This window comes from Ranitomeya imitator, chromosome 4, assembly GCF_032444005.1.
Source record: "Ranitomeya imitator isolate aRanImi1 chromosome 4, aRanImi1.pri, whole genome shotgun sequence".
NCBI lineage: Eukaryota > Metazoa > Chordata > Amphibia > Anura > Dendrobatidae > Ranitomeya > Ranitomeya imitator.
Window position 1 is genome coordinate 575,624,803 of NC_091285.1, and position 13,705 is coordinate 575,638,507.

Below are 13,705 nucleotides of genomic sequence, written 5' to 3' on the forward strand. Positions count from 1 at the left end.
TATCAGACAGTAATCTTAATAATCAGTATGGAACATACTAGGGAATCATACGACAACGACAAGTTATACTAAAACTATTAGTAAATTCAAACGACAGAAAGGTTGCAAACATTTTATTAGATTAAAGACACTTTTCTAGGAAATTACCAGGAAATATAGGAGCACTTTACTCGCTGCAGCACGCTTCTCTCTATTAATAGTAACTTACTATATACTAACTATGTTACTATATACAATTATTAGGTTCTGTAGAAGGACGTAGATCTGGGGATTTATTATGATGGAATATAGGCTGAACTGGATGGACAAATGTCTTTTTTCGGCCTTACTAACTATGTTACTATGTTACTAATAAAAAGTAGAGGTTCAATTTATTGTCTGCAAATAAAGCGTCCTACATGTCTATAAAGGTTTTCAGTCTTCCTAATATCTGACATACCACTAGTAGAAATGCTTCCTATTCCTTTACTCACTGATTTAGATACTTAATTTAGGAGGAAAATGAACTCCTTGCTTTCCCATTTGCATGCCCGGTCACCCCTCTGCCAATTGGGTTAATGCTTGTTGTGCTAAAGCTTTCCAGGGAAAATCAAGAGATCAGTTCCCATAGAAATTAATCAGTGGTAAATAATACAAAAGGCATTAACTCCTTCCCTGACAGGGGTTTTATAGGACGACAGGGATTAACGGAAAATGGCCAGTTGATGTCTCTCTTACAGCTCGTAATATCAAGTATCTGGAGGCTGCAATATATCATCAGCCATGTTAGTATATAGTCCACCATAAAAAAGCTTCATTCTTCCATATGTTCACACATGCCATAACCCCCTTTCTGTTATGTGGCCACACCCTTAATATAATGAACAGAGGACCCCCGGAGGACCGGGCCTGGGATGCTATGAAATATTCATTAGTGAGATATGGATTGGGGGCTGCAGTTGGGGTATTGCTGCCGCTAGCGCTGACTGTCAGCTCGATGTTCATTTGTGCAAGGAGAGATGTAGTCTCTGGATGCAGGCGGACATCCTTCGTCTTACTGAAATGACTGTTGCTTCACTTGGTTAACTTTATTTATGTGACACGCGTTCCTCCTGTCCTATTTACTACTGAAAAAAGGCGCTGAGATTATTAATCATGGTAACATCACACAATGATATGTGGCACTGTCTGTACCTCTAATTCACTGTTGTAGGGTTTGCAAATTGTTTGTTTGTAGGGGTTTGCAAATTTTACTTACTAGATCAGAGGTGGGCAATTAATTTTCCCCAGGTGCCACATGAGAGACCGTCATTGTTGTAGAGAGCCGAAACAATAGGCTGAAATTAATTCTGCTCAATACTAATGTTAATATATTAATTATAATTCTTTATATTAATATTATTTGTATGCATAAACAGAAGGGGCTTGCCACGAACAAAAGTACATTTTATTCACTAGATCTTGGAATAAAAATAATATCCACAATTGTATGTGTTTAAAAAAAAATGTTCCTGTGCTGAGATAATCTTATAAATGTGCCCCTGCTGTGTACTGAGTAATGGCCGTGTCTGACCGTACAGGAACATGGTCTGATCATAACACAGCTCCTGGGCAGGGGAGGAAGCAAAAGATTATACAGACATCACAGCACAAGAACACAGCTGATTCTTTCTGTGAGATAAAACATTGCTTAAAAACAGGCAGGGAAATATTTTACCTCACAGAAAGAATCAGCTGTGATCCCCTGCTGTAATGTCTGTATATTCTTTTCCTTCCTCCCCTGCCCAGGAGCTGTGGTATGATCAGACCATGTCCCTGCATGGTAAGACACAGCCATTACACAGGACACAGCAGGGGCACATTTATAAGATTATCTCAGCACAGGAACATTTTTTTTAAAATCACATCAAATTGTGGATTTTTAATTCCAAGATCCCTTGATTAAAATGAACTTTGTTTGTGGGAAAACCCATTTAAGTATGCTGATATCACCTTATATACCGTATGAGCCCACACACAGCCCCCTATATACCATACAAGCCCCCACAAAGCCTCCTGTATACAGTATGAGCCCCCACATAGGCTCCTATGTACAATATAAGCCCCAACATAGCCTCCTATACACAGTATAAGCCCCCACATGGTCTCTCTATGTACAATATGAACCCTCACATAACCTCCTATATACAGTATGAGCCCCCACATAGTCTCTACATACAATATGAGCCCCCACATAACCTCCTACATTCAATATGATTCCCCATATAGCCTCCTATATGCAGTAAGAGCCGCCACCACATAGCCTCATATATAGAGAATGAGCCGAAATGTTTGGACACACCTTCTCATTTAAAGATTTTTCTGTATTTTCATGACTATGAAAATTGTACATTCACACTGAAGGCATCAAAACTATGAATTAACACGTGTGGAATTCTATACTTAACAAAAAATAGTGTGAAACAACTGAAATTATGTCTTATATTCAAGGCTCTTCAAAGTAGCCAACTTTTGCTTTGATGACTGCTTTGCATACTCTTGGCATTCTGTTGATGAGCTTCAAGAGCAGGGCTGGACTGGGACTAAAATTCGGCCCTGGCATTTGAAGTCACACAGGTCCACTTGTCACATGGTGACTGTATAATATCTTTGTACACTTGTAGGTTACAAGAAGTGAGGGGAGTGTAACACGACTATATAACATATAATTACAGCTGTATCCAGCATTACAGCTCAGCCCCCATAGAATGTAATGCAGCCAGTCCCCATAGAATGTAATGCAGCCAGTCCCCATAGAATGTAATGCAGCCAGCCCCCATAGAATGTAATGCAGCACAGCCCCCATAGAATGTAATGCAGCACAGCCCCATATAATGTAATGTAGCCAGTCCCCATAGAATGTAATGCAGCACAGACCCCATAGAATGTAATGCAGCACAGCCCCATAGAATGTAATGCAGCACAGCCCCCATAGAATGTAATGTAGCCAGTCCCCATAGAATGTAATGCAGCCAGCCCCCATAGAATGTAATGCAGCCAGCCCCATAGAATGTAATGCAGCCAGCCCCCATAGAATGTAATGCAGCACAGCCCCCATAGAATGTAATGCAGCACAGCCCCCATAGAATGTAATGCATCACAGCCCCCATAGAATGTAATGCAGCACAGCCCCATAGAATGTAATACAGCACAGCCCCCATAGAATGTAATGCAGCATAGCCCCATAGAATGTAATGCAGCATAGCCCCATAGAATGTAATGCAGCCCAGCCCCATAGAATGTAATGCAGCCCAGCCCCATAGAATGTAATGCAGCACAGACCCCATAAAATGTAATGCAGCACAGCCCCATAGAATGTAATGCAGCACAGCCCCATAGAATGTAATGCAGCACAGCCCCCATAGAATGTAATGCAGCACAGCCCCCATAGAATGTAATGCAGCACAGCCCCATAGAATGTAATGCAGCCAGCCCCATAGAATGTAATGCAGCACAGACGCCATAGAATGTAATGCAGCACAGCCCCATAGAATGTAATGCAGCCAGCCCCATAGAATGTAGTGCAGCCAGCCCCCATAGAATGTAATGCAGCACAGCCCCCATAGAATGTAATGCATCACAGCCCCCATAGAATGTAATGCAGCACAGCCCCATAGAATGTAATACAGCACAGCCCCCATAGAATGTAATGCAGCATAGCCCCATAGAATGTAATGCAGCATAGCCCCATAGAATGTAATGCAGCCCAGCCCCATAGAATGTAATGCAGCCCAGCCCCATAGAATGTAATGCAGCCCAGACCCCATAGAATGTAATGCAGCACAGCCCCATAGAATGTAATGCAGCACAGCCCCATAGAATGTAATGCAGCACAGCCCCCATAGAATGTAATGCAGCACAGCCCCCATAGAATGTAATGCAGCACAGCCCCATAGAATGTAATGCAGCCAGCCCCATAGAATGTAATGCAGCACAGACGCCATAGAATGTAATGCAGCACAGCCCCATAGAATGTAATGCAGCCAGCCCCATAGAATGTAATGCAGCACAGTCCCATAGAATGTAATGCAGCACAGCCCCATAGAATGTAGTGCAGCCAGCCCCCATAGAATGTAATGCAGCACAGACCCCATAGAATGTAATGCACCACAACCCCATAGAATGTAATGCAGCACAGCCCCATAAAATGTAATGCAGCCACCCCCATAGAATGTAATGCAGCACAGACCCCATAGGATGTAATGCAGCCAGTCCCCATAGAATGTAATGCAGCACAGCCACCATACAATATAATGCAGCGCTGCCCAGCACCATAGAATGTAATGCAGCCATGCCATGTAATAATAAAAAAAACACTGACTCTACTCACCTTTCCTCTTGCCCCACGGTGCTCCTGGCTCCGGTCTCAGCAGCTGCAGTCTGCCCACCCGGTCACACAGCAGGTGCGCGATGATATGACGTCATCGCGCACCGGCAGTGTAAGTGGCACACAGAGCGGGGAATGATGGGAGAGGGAGCGACAGCAGACGCTCTCTCCCCATCATTGCATTCAACTGTACCGGCGTCTACGACGCCGGTACAGTTGAATGCGGGGTCGGGAGTGTGCCGATAACGGGGGGAGTGTGCTGACAGCGGCACACTCGAGCGGCTCACTACTGACATTGGCCCTTCTGGCATTTGCCAGAACTGCCCGATGGCCAGTCCGGCCCTGTTCAAGAGGTAGTCACCGGGAATGGTCTTCCAACAATCTTGAAGGAGTTCCCAGAGATGCTTAGCACTCGTTGGCCCTTTTGCCTTCACTTTGCGGTCCAGCTCACCCCAAACCATCTCGATTGTGTTCAAGTCTGGTGACTGTGGAGGCCAGGTCATCTGGCGTAGCACCCATCACTCTCCTTCTTGGTCAAATAGCCCTTACACAGCCTGGAGGAGTGTTTGGGGTCATTGTCCTGTTGAAAAATAAATGATGGTCCAACTAAACGCAAACCAGATGGAATAGCATGCTGCTGCAAGATGCTGTGGTAGCCATGCTGGTTCAATTTTGAATAAATCCCCAACAGTGTCACCAGCAAAGCACCCCCACACCATCACACCTCCTCCATGCTTCACGGTGGGAACCAGGCATGTAGAGTCCATCTGTTCACCTTTTCTGCGTCGCACTAAGACATGGTCGTTGGAACCAAAGATCTCAAATTTGGACTCATCAGACCAAAGCACAGATTTCCACTGGTCTAATGTCCATTCCTTGTGTTCTTTAGCCCAACAGTTGTTGTAGAGATGTGTCAGCTGCTAGAACTCTGTGTGGCATTGACCTGGTCTTTAATCTGAGCTGCTGTTAACCGGCGATTTCTGAGGCTGGTGACTTGGATAAACTTATCCTCAGAAGCAGAGGTGACTCTTGGTCTTCCTTTCCTGGGGCGGTCCTCATGTGAGCCAGTTTCTTTGTAGCGCTTGATGGTTTTTGCCACTGCACTTGGAGACACTTTCAAAGTTTTCGCAATTTTTCGGACTGACTGACCTTATTTTCTTAAAGTAATGATGGCCACTCGTTTTTCTTTACTTAGCTGCTTTTTTCTTGCCATAATACAAATTCTAACAGTCTATTCAGTAGGACTATCAGCTGTATATCCACTAGACTACTGCCCAACATAACTGATGGTCCCAAGCCCATTTATAAGGCAAGAAGTCCCACTCATTAAACCTGACAGGGCACACCTGTGAAGTGAAAACCATTCCCGGTAACTACCTCTTGAAGCTCATCAAGAGAATGCCAAGAGTGTGCAAAGCAGTCATCAAAGCAAAAGGTGGCTACTTTGAAGAACCTAGAATATGACATAATTTCAATTTTTTCACACTTTTTTGTTAAGTATATAATTCCACATGTGTTAAATCATAGTTTTGATGCCTTCAGTGTGAATGTACAATTTTCATAGTTATGAAAATACAGAAAAATCTTTAAATGAGAAGGTGTGTCCAAACTTTTGGTCTGTACTGTACAGCGAACTCCCCACATAGCCTCCTACATTCAGTACCAGCCCCCACATAGCCTGCTTTATACAGTATGACCAGTATGACCATCCACATAGCCTCCTATATATAGTATGAGTAACGACATAGCATCCTACATTCAGTATGAGCCCTCACATAGCCTCCTACATTCAGTATGAGCCCCAACATAACCTCCTATATACAGTACGAGCTCAACATAGCCTCCATTCAGTGTAAGTGGAGCGCCCCCAGACGCAAGGCCGCGGGTTACTCAGTACCGGTCCTCTCTGTCTCGGTGCTGGGGTTGTCACGGTGGCTGGACCCGGTCCGTGACCCTGCTAAGGGGCGTCCAATGAAAGGGTGATGTAAGTTTGTCAAGGATTCGTGACGCCACCTGTGGTATTCGGTCAGGGTGACCAACGCTGCTTAGGGGCCCACTGGGGTGGTGGAATGACAGCTAGATGGTATACCTTCCCACAGGTGAAGTATATCCCCAGGGCTTCCCAGTAGTGTAGGTGGCGATGATGTGAGGCGCAGTTAATAACGAGGGCACAGGGTTGCAGTCTCTTTACCTTTTTACTGAAGACTTCGGAATCCGCAACCCAGAGCACTGCTAACAGGGCTGGCTGAGTCCGGCCGGTCCGAAGGCACATCCAGAGTTTCCTTTGCAGGTGGAAATCAGTGCCTATCAACTAGCGCCTGTGTGTTGTAGTTCTTCCCTGCTGAGCATTCGGGATAGTCCTCACAACTCCGTATTCGTTCTTTCTCTCTCCGTCCCCCAAGTATATCTGGCTAGGACGCACCCGTTTGACGGGAAGGCTCGGAGCTATTTTGGGACCCTAGAGACGCCCCTCTCCACGTTTGCCCCCTATGTCTGCTTAGGTGATGTAAGGTAGACAGCCAACCTATAATCAACTGTCCTGCCGCTGTTTGAAGTAATGCTTGGAGTCAGTTACTTCCTCGGCGTTTCGGCCACCGGCTACGCGCCTCAGTAGGATGTTGCCGATCTCGGGGCACGACTCCTACTGGTTCTCCTTTGTGCTGTGATCTCGTTTCTCACTTCTCCACAATATCCTTCGCTTCGTGTCCTTCCTTAGGATGCCGCCGCAAGGTAGTGCAGGCGCGGCTCCGTAACGTTCTGTCCTTCTGCTAGGTACCTGCCAGGAACCCACCCCTGACAGGTCCTCCCTGGAGTTCTCCCAGGCTGCGTTCTCTCTAACTTCCTATCCAACCCCCAGTTTTACCAGAGTGTGAGGAGTGGCCTAATACATAGTGCCTTTTGCTCCCCCTGGTGGCCGGAGTGTGAAGTGTAATGTGTGACTGTGATACCTGGTCAGGTGAACTCCTTTAGTGCAATCAGACATAACATCACTCCCCTTAGTGGCAGAGCGACATTACTGCAACGACCAGGACTCTGGGGCGCTGCATAAGTGCCACATAGCATCAATATATACAGTGTGAGCTCCACATAGTCTCCAAATTTTCATTGTGATACCTACATAGCCTCCTATATAACAGGATCCCTACACAGACTCTTATATACATAGAAATATCCAATACACTTGAAAAAAAACAGCACATACTCACTTTGCTCTCGTTCCCCCATCATTCTGCTCTCTGACACACTGAGTCTCAGCAGCAGCGCAATGAAATTGCTGTCTCCCATGCTGCTTGGTGGAAAATGGAGCCAGCAGGCCTCGTTCTCCACCAGTGTATTCACACTTGCCCCATATAGTGCTGCACAAACGTTATAGTCCCATAAGATGCTCTATACAGACACTTGCCCCATATAATGCTGCACAAACGTTATTGCCCCATAAGATGCTCCATACAGACACTTGCCCCATATAGAGCCGCCCAAACGTTATTGCCCCATAAGATGCTCCATACAGACACGTGCCCCGTTATAGTGCTGCACAAACGTTATTGTCCCATAAGATGCTCCATACAGACACTTGCCCCATATAGAGCTGCACAAACGTTATTGCCCCATAAGATGCTCCATACAGACACGTGCCCCGTTATAGTGCTGCACAAACGTTATGGCCCCATAAGATAAAAAAAAAAAAAATCACATACTCACCTCTCCGTCGCTCAGGCCCCCAGCACTTTCAATATTCACCCACTCCTCGTTTCAGCCACCGCTCCATCTTCTTCAGCGTCTTCTGCACTGACGTTCAGGCAGAGGGCGCGCACTAACTACGTCATCGCGCCCTCTGACCTCAGCGTCACTGCAAAAGACGCTGAAGAAGATGGAGCGGCGGCTGGAATGAGGAGCTGGTGAATATCGCGCAGCGCTCCCCTCCCCGTTATACTCACCTGCTCCTTGCGCGGTGCAGTCCGTGCTTCCCGGCGCCGGCAGCTTCTTCATGTATTGAGCGGTCACCGTTACTGCTCATTACAGTAATGAATATGCGGCTCCACCCCTATGGGAGGTGGAGCCGCATATTCATTACTGTAATGAGCGGTACCATGTGACCGCTCAGTACAGAAAGAATCTGGGGAGCTGGGGACCTGCAGGGACCGCGCCAGGAGTAGGTGAGTATAATTAGACAGCCCCGGCTGCCCTCCCCTGGATACGCTACTGCGCCCCTGCCTCACAGGGGCCCCATAGCGGCTGCGTGATGTGCCGCTAGCTGAGGGCCCCTGGGGGATCGGTGGTCCTAGGCACTGGCAGCTGCCTGCCCCTAACGCCGGCCTTGAATGGGCCCCCCTGTCTCGCCAGGGCCCCGGCACTTGCCCGGGTATGCCGGGTGCTGACGCCGGCCCTGCCTGCTGTGTTGCATCACCAATAGGTCAGCCCTGGCATTCATTTGATTGTTCCAGTTTCCCAGGTAAATGCTCGGTAGCCGCATTAGGCAAGTGCACAACTAGGAAAATTATAGTAACGTAGTCAACATTTACGTGCCTACTGAGTGTTTCAGCACAGTGGTCCCGGTCAAATCTGACCAGGTGTGTGAATTAATCTTTCACATTTTTTTGGTTGGTGGAAGCGCACTCAGTCCGAATTTAACAGTAAAAGTTCATTTGACAAGTTTAGTGTTTACTGCTTTCCTTGTCCATGGCTTCTCTGTATCCTGGGGAGCCCATCCTGGTCCACGGATTACAGCTGGACAACTACAGGATCCAACTGTATCAGCATCATGTTGACACAGATACAATTCAAAGTGGTGCCTGACCGGAGATCTTGGACTTCTGGCCAGAAGATTGGTGCATGTGTACTGCCCTGGATATTCAGCAGTATCGATACCACTGCTGCTTTCTTTTTAGTGTCAGTTAAAATATTGATCCCTTAAAACCTTTGCGACAAGGGTAACCATCCCTGGGGCCCCCTCTAACAACGCTATGCCACTGGTGGTGTGTAGTAAAACAAGTGCATATTAAATGTGAGGCGATGCCCATAAAAGCCAATGAGATTACTGCTCTAATTTTCAACTTGATGAAAAGATTCTGTCCACACTGAAAGAATTGCTTGAGGTTTTTACTACTATAAAAGAAAAAAGAGATTTATTGATAGCTCCTTATATTTCTATGGGACAAAGGACAATTTTATTCGCCAGCCTTGTGATCAGTATTTTGCATCAGTAAATGTAAGCCAAAAAAACAGGAGTGAGTCAAAAATATGGAAGAATACAAAATCTTAGGCACAGGCCACATAATAAAGAAAGTGGTATACGGCTAATTGCCAAAACCACTCATTGCAATAGCTATGGATATACTCCCATCAAATTGTAAACATTCTAAAAAATAGAGTAATACATCCAAATTGAATTTATCACAAATATTTTTATTATAATACAACAATTACAAAAATTGCGCAATACATATTACTGGCAAATTTGCCCAGTGACAGAATTTGAAAAAAGGGAAAAACAGGTGCAGCAAAAGTGCAACACCACTAAGCAAGAGTAAGAGGAAAAAATATATATTTTTCTGTTTCCATACAGGTCAGACTAAAGTGACAATGCGATGATGGATCCAATACATATATAAATAAAATGACAGTGCAATAATGGATTAAAAACATCGAGTATGGTGACAATAGAGGGTGACTATAGAGACGCTCGTTTCGCATGGGCTTCTTCCATTGGGCGAAACGCGCATTGGGGCGGAGCATGTGGCACCCTCTATAATCATGGGTAAGAGGATTTACTTGTAATTATTGACTGTTCAGCTGTTGTTTATATTAAAAAACTCACTGGAGGTTATACTACGTTTATGCTGACATGACCACACTGGATGTTTTTGATCCATTATTGCACTGTCACTTTATTTATATATGTATTGGATCCATCATCGCACTGTCACTTTAGTCTGACCAGTGTGGAAACAGAAAAATATATAATTGTTTTCCTCTTACACTTGCTTAGTGGTGTTGCACTTTTGCTGCACCTGTTTTTCCCTTTTTCAAATTCTGTCACTGGGCAAATTTTCCAGTAATATGTATTGCCCAAAATATGGAAGAGTTGCAAATCTTTTCCTTATTCTATTTTTGCACTATTTTTTTCCTTAATTAATGCAAAATATTGATCAAAATACTGTAATGTGAATGAGGTCTTCTACTGATGACCAGAGGTGCAACCTGAAGCATCTGAGTGCCAAATCTTAAGAGGGCTCGCTGCCCACAACTATCATGTGGCATTTATAGTTCTGTGGTTTTATATTGTAGACAGGCCTTTAGGACCCCACAGGGAGCAAGGTGAAGGCGTAAAGATATCTGGTCTATAGCTATACTTCTTCTGATGTCAAAGTATACAAGTAAAAAAACTAAGAGAAAACACCAATGTAAATAATGCCTGACTTCATCCTTGGGTTCTGTAAGGCTGGTTTCACATTTGCGTTTTAATCTGCAACGCTTTAAACGCATACGCAAGTGGTGGACAAAACGCATGTAAACGCGTACAAGCGCAGCGTTTTTTAGCCGCCTGCGTTGACGCATGCCGCTAAAAAAACACTGCGTTTGTATGCGTTTACATGCGTTTTTCATGCGTTTGCGTTTTTGGTGCACAAGAAGGGTATGTTCACACGTTCAGGATTTCCATCCTTTTTTTTTCCTGACTGTTTTTTAAAAAACTGCAGCTCTTGGCAGAAAACGCAGGTCCTTTTTTTTGGTCCGTTTTTGATGCGTTTTTTGATGCGTTTTTTGATGCGTTTTTTGATGCGTTTTTTTGATGCAGTTTTCTAGCCAGTCTGTGTGTTTTCTAGGAATTTTTTTAGGGTTAAAATGGCTGAAAATACCCTAACCCTACCCCTACCCCTAACCCTACCCCTAACCCTAACCCTACCCCTAACCCTACCCCTAACCCTACCCCTAACCCTAACCCTAACCCTAACCCTACCCCTAACCCTACCCCTAACCCTACCCCTACCCCTATTCTAACCTTAGTGAAAAAAAAAAAAAAAAATTCTTTATTTTTTTTATTGTCCCTACCTATGGGGGTGACAAAGGGGGGGGGTGTCATTTACTATTTTTTTTATTTTGATCACTGAGGTTATATCTCAGTGATCAAAATGCACTTTGGAACGAATCTGCCGGCCGGCAGATTCGGCGGGCGCACTGCGCATGCGCCCGCCATTTTGCAAGATGGCGGCGCCCAGGGAGAAGACGGCCGGACGGACACCGGGACGCCGGGTGAGTATAAGGGGGGGAGATTAGGGCACGGGGGGGGCATCAGAGCACTGGGGGGGGCATCGGAGCACTGGGGGGGGCATCGGAGCACGGGGGGGCGGGATCGGAACACGGGGGGGGCAGCCACACTCCGCCCACGCACTTCCGCCCGCTCCCCGCACTTCCTGCTGCAGCGGTTCTGCACATCAAATCGCAGTAAAACCCGCAGATATATTTTTGATCTGCGGGTTTTACTGCGGTTTGGACCTCACAATGGAGGTCTATGGGTGCAGAACCGCTGCGGCTCCGGAAAAAGAATTGACATGCTCCTTCTTTTTTCCGGGAGCTATTCAGCGCGTCTTTTTTTTAACAATTTCCGGACCATGTGCACAGTGTGTCCTGTTTTCCATAGGGTACAGTGTACTGTACCCTGCATGGAAAACAGCTGCGGAACCGCAGCGGCAAAACCGCCGCGGTTCCGCGGTAAAAAAGGCACTGTGTGAACATGGCCGAAGAGAGACTTCACAAGAGAAAAATCAAGATAACCAGACACCACCAATGGGACTAAAGAGGGCGTATATGATAGGATCTCTATATATAGACCTTAGGGCTACTGAAATTTTAACAGTTTGCTACTGTATCCTGTGTCATGATGGATCGTCGCATGGAGAGCTTTTATTTCAACCTGGATTTCAGCTTCAAGCTGTTTCTTGCCTGTGCTTTTGCTTGGGAGTAAGACAGAAATCGCGAAAGATGGAGAAGGAGACAACGTAGGCGTTTTTGGAGGCACTCCATTATTGAACTACGTGAGAGCCATGGAGCCTATCACACGGTCTATGCCGAGCTGAATGCCAACCCAGAGAAATTCCAGGAGTACACGCAAATGTCGCAAGACTCGTTCTAGGATTTGCTTTCTCGTGTCCAAGGAGCCATACGGCGACAGGACACCCAGCTCCGTAGAACGATTCCACCCGAGGAACGTCTGCTGGAGACATTAAGGTACGTTCAAAATCTAAACCAATGACAATCCAAATTTAGTTTTTTCTGACATGTATTTTTTGTGTATTTTCCTTTTTTTTTTTTTTGTAACCACACCATAAAAAGAATAGATTGTAATTTTTTTTTTGTTTGTGTTTTTCTTCCAGATTTCTGGCCACAGGAGAGAGTTTAACATCCCTCCACTTCCAATACCGGCTTGTAATATCCACCCTGTCCGGAATAGTTGTGGACACCTGTCGGGCTTTATGGAATGTACTCCAGGATGAGTTTATACCCCTACCCACTGCGGACATGTGGCGTGAAATTGCAGAAAAATTCTGGATTGTGTGTTATTTCCCCAACTGTTTAGGAGCCGTGGATGGAAAGCACATCCGCATTATCAAACCTGCCAGAACAGGATCGGAGTTTTTTAACTATAAGAAATATTTTTCTGTAGTGCTCATGGCAATAGCTGATGCGGACTGTCACTTCATCGCCATGGACATTAAAGCTTTTGGCTGTGGCAACGATTCCCAGACTTTCAAGAGCTCTGATATGGGCCGGCGTGTGTATGGCAAAAGTTTCAATTTTCCCCCGCCACAGCCTCTCCCCAACACTCAAGGTCCACCACTGCCATTTGTTTTGGTTGGGAATGAGGCCTTCCAGATGTGTGAAAATCTCCTGAAGCCATATTCCAGTCGGGACTTTAACCACACTAGAAGGATCTTTAACTACAGACTGACCAGGGCCCGAAGAACAGTAGAGTGTACCTTTGGCATTCTGGTCGCTAAATGGCGCATTCTTGCATCAGCCATAAATCTAAAAGTGGAAACAGTCGACGAGGTGGTCAAAGCCTGTGTGGTTCTCCACAATTACATAATGACTAAGGAGCGACCCAACATTGAACTGGATGAACCAGTTGCACACCCACTGCCTGATTTCCAGCATCACCCGCTGCGGTCAACTGCAGCCGTTGGTCACATGCGGGACCAATTTGCTGCCTTTTTTGATTCAGATATTGGCTGGGTGTCATGGCAGGACAATGTTGTGTAAATGTCCTGTTGTAACTATATCTGTACCAGTAATTTTCTACAATCATAATATTTCACATTAATAAACTTTAGTGTTGGTTGTGTTGACCATGTCTCCTATCTT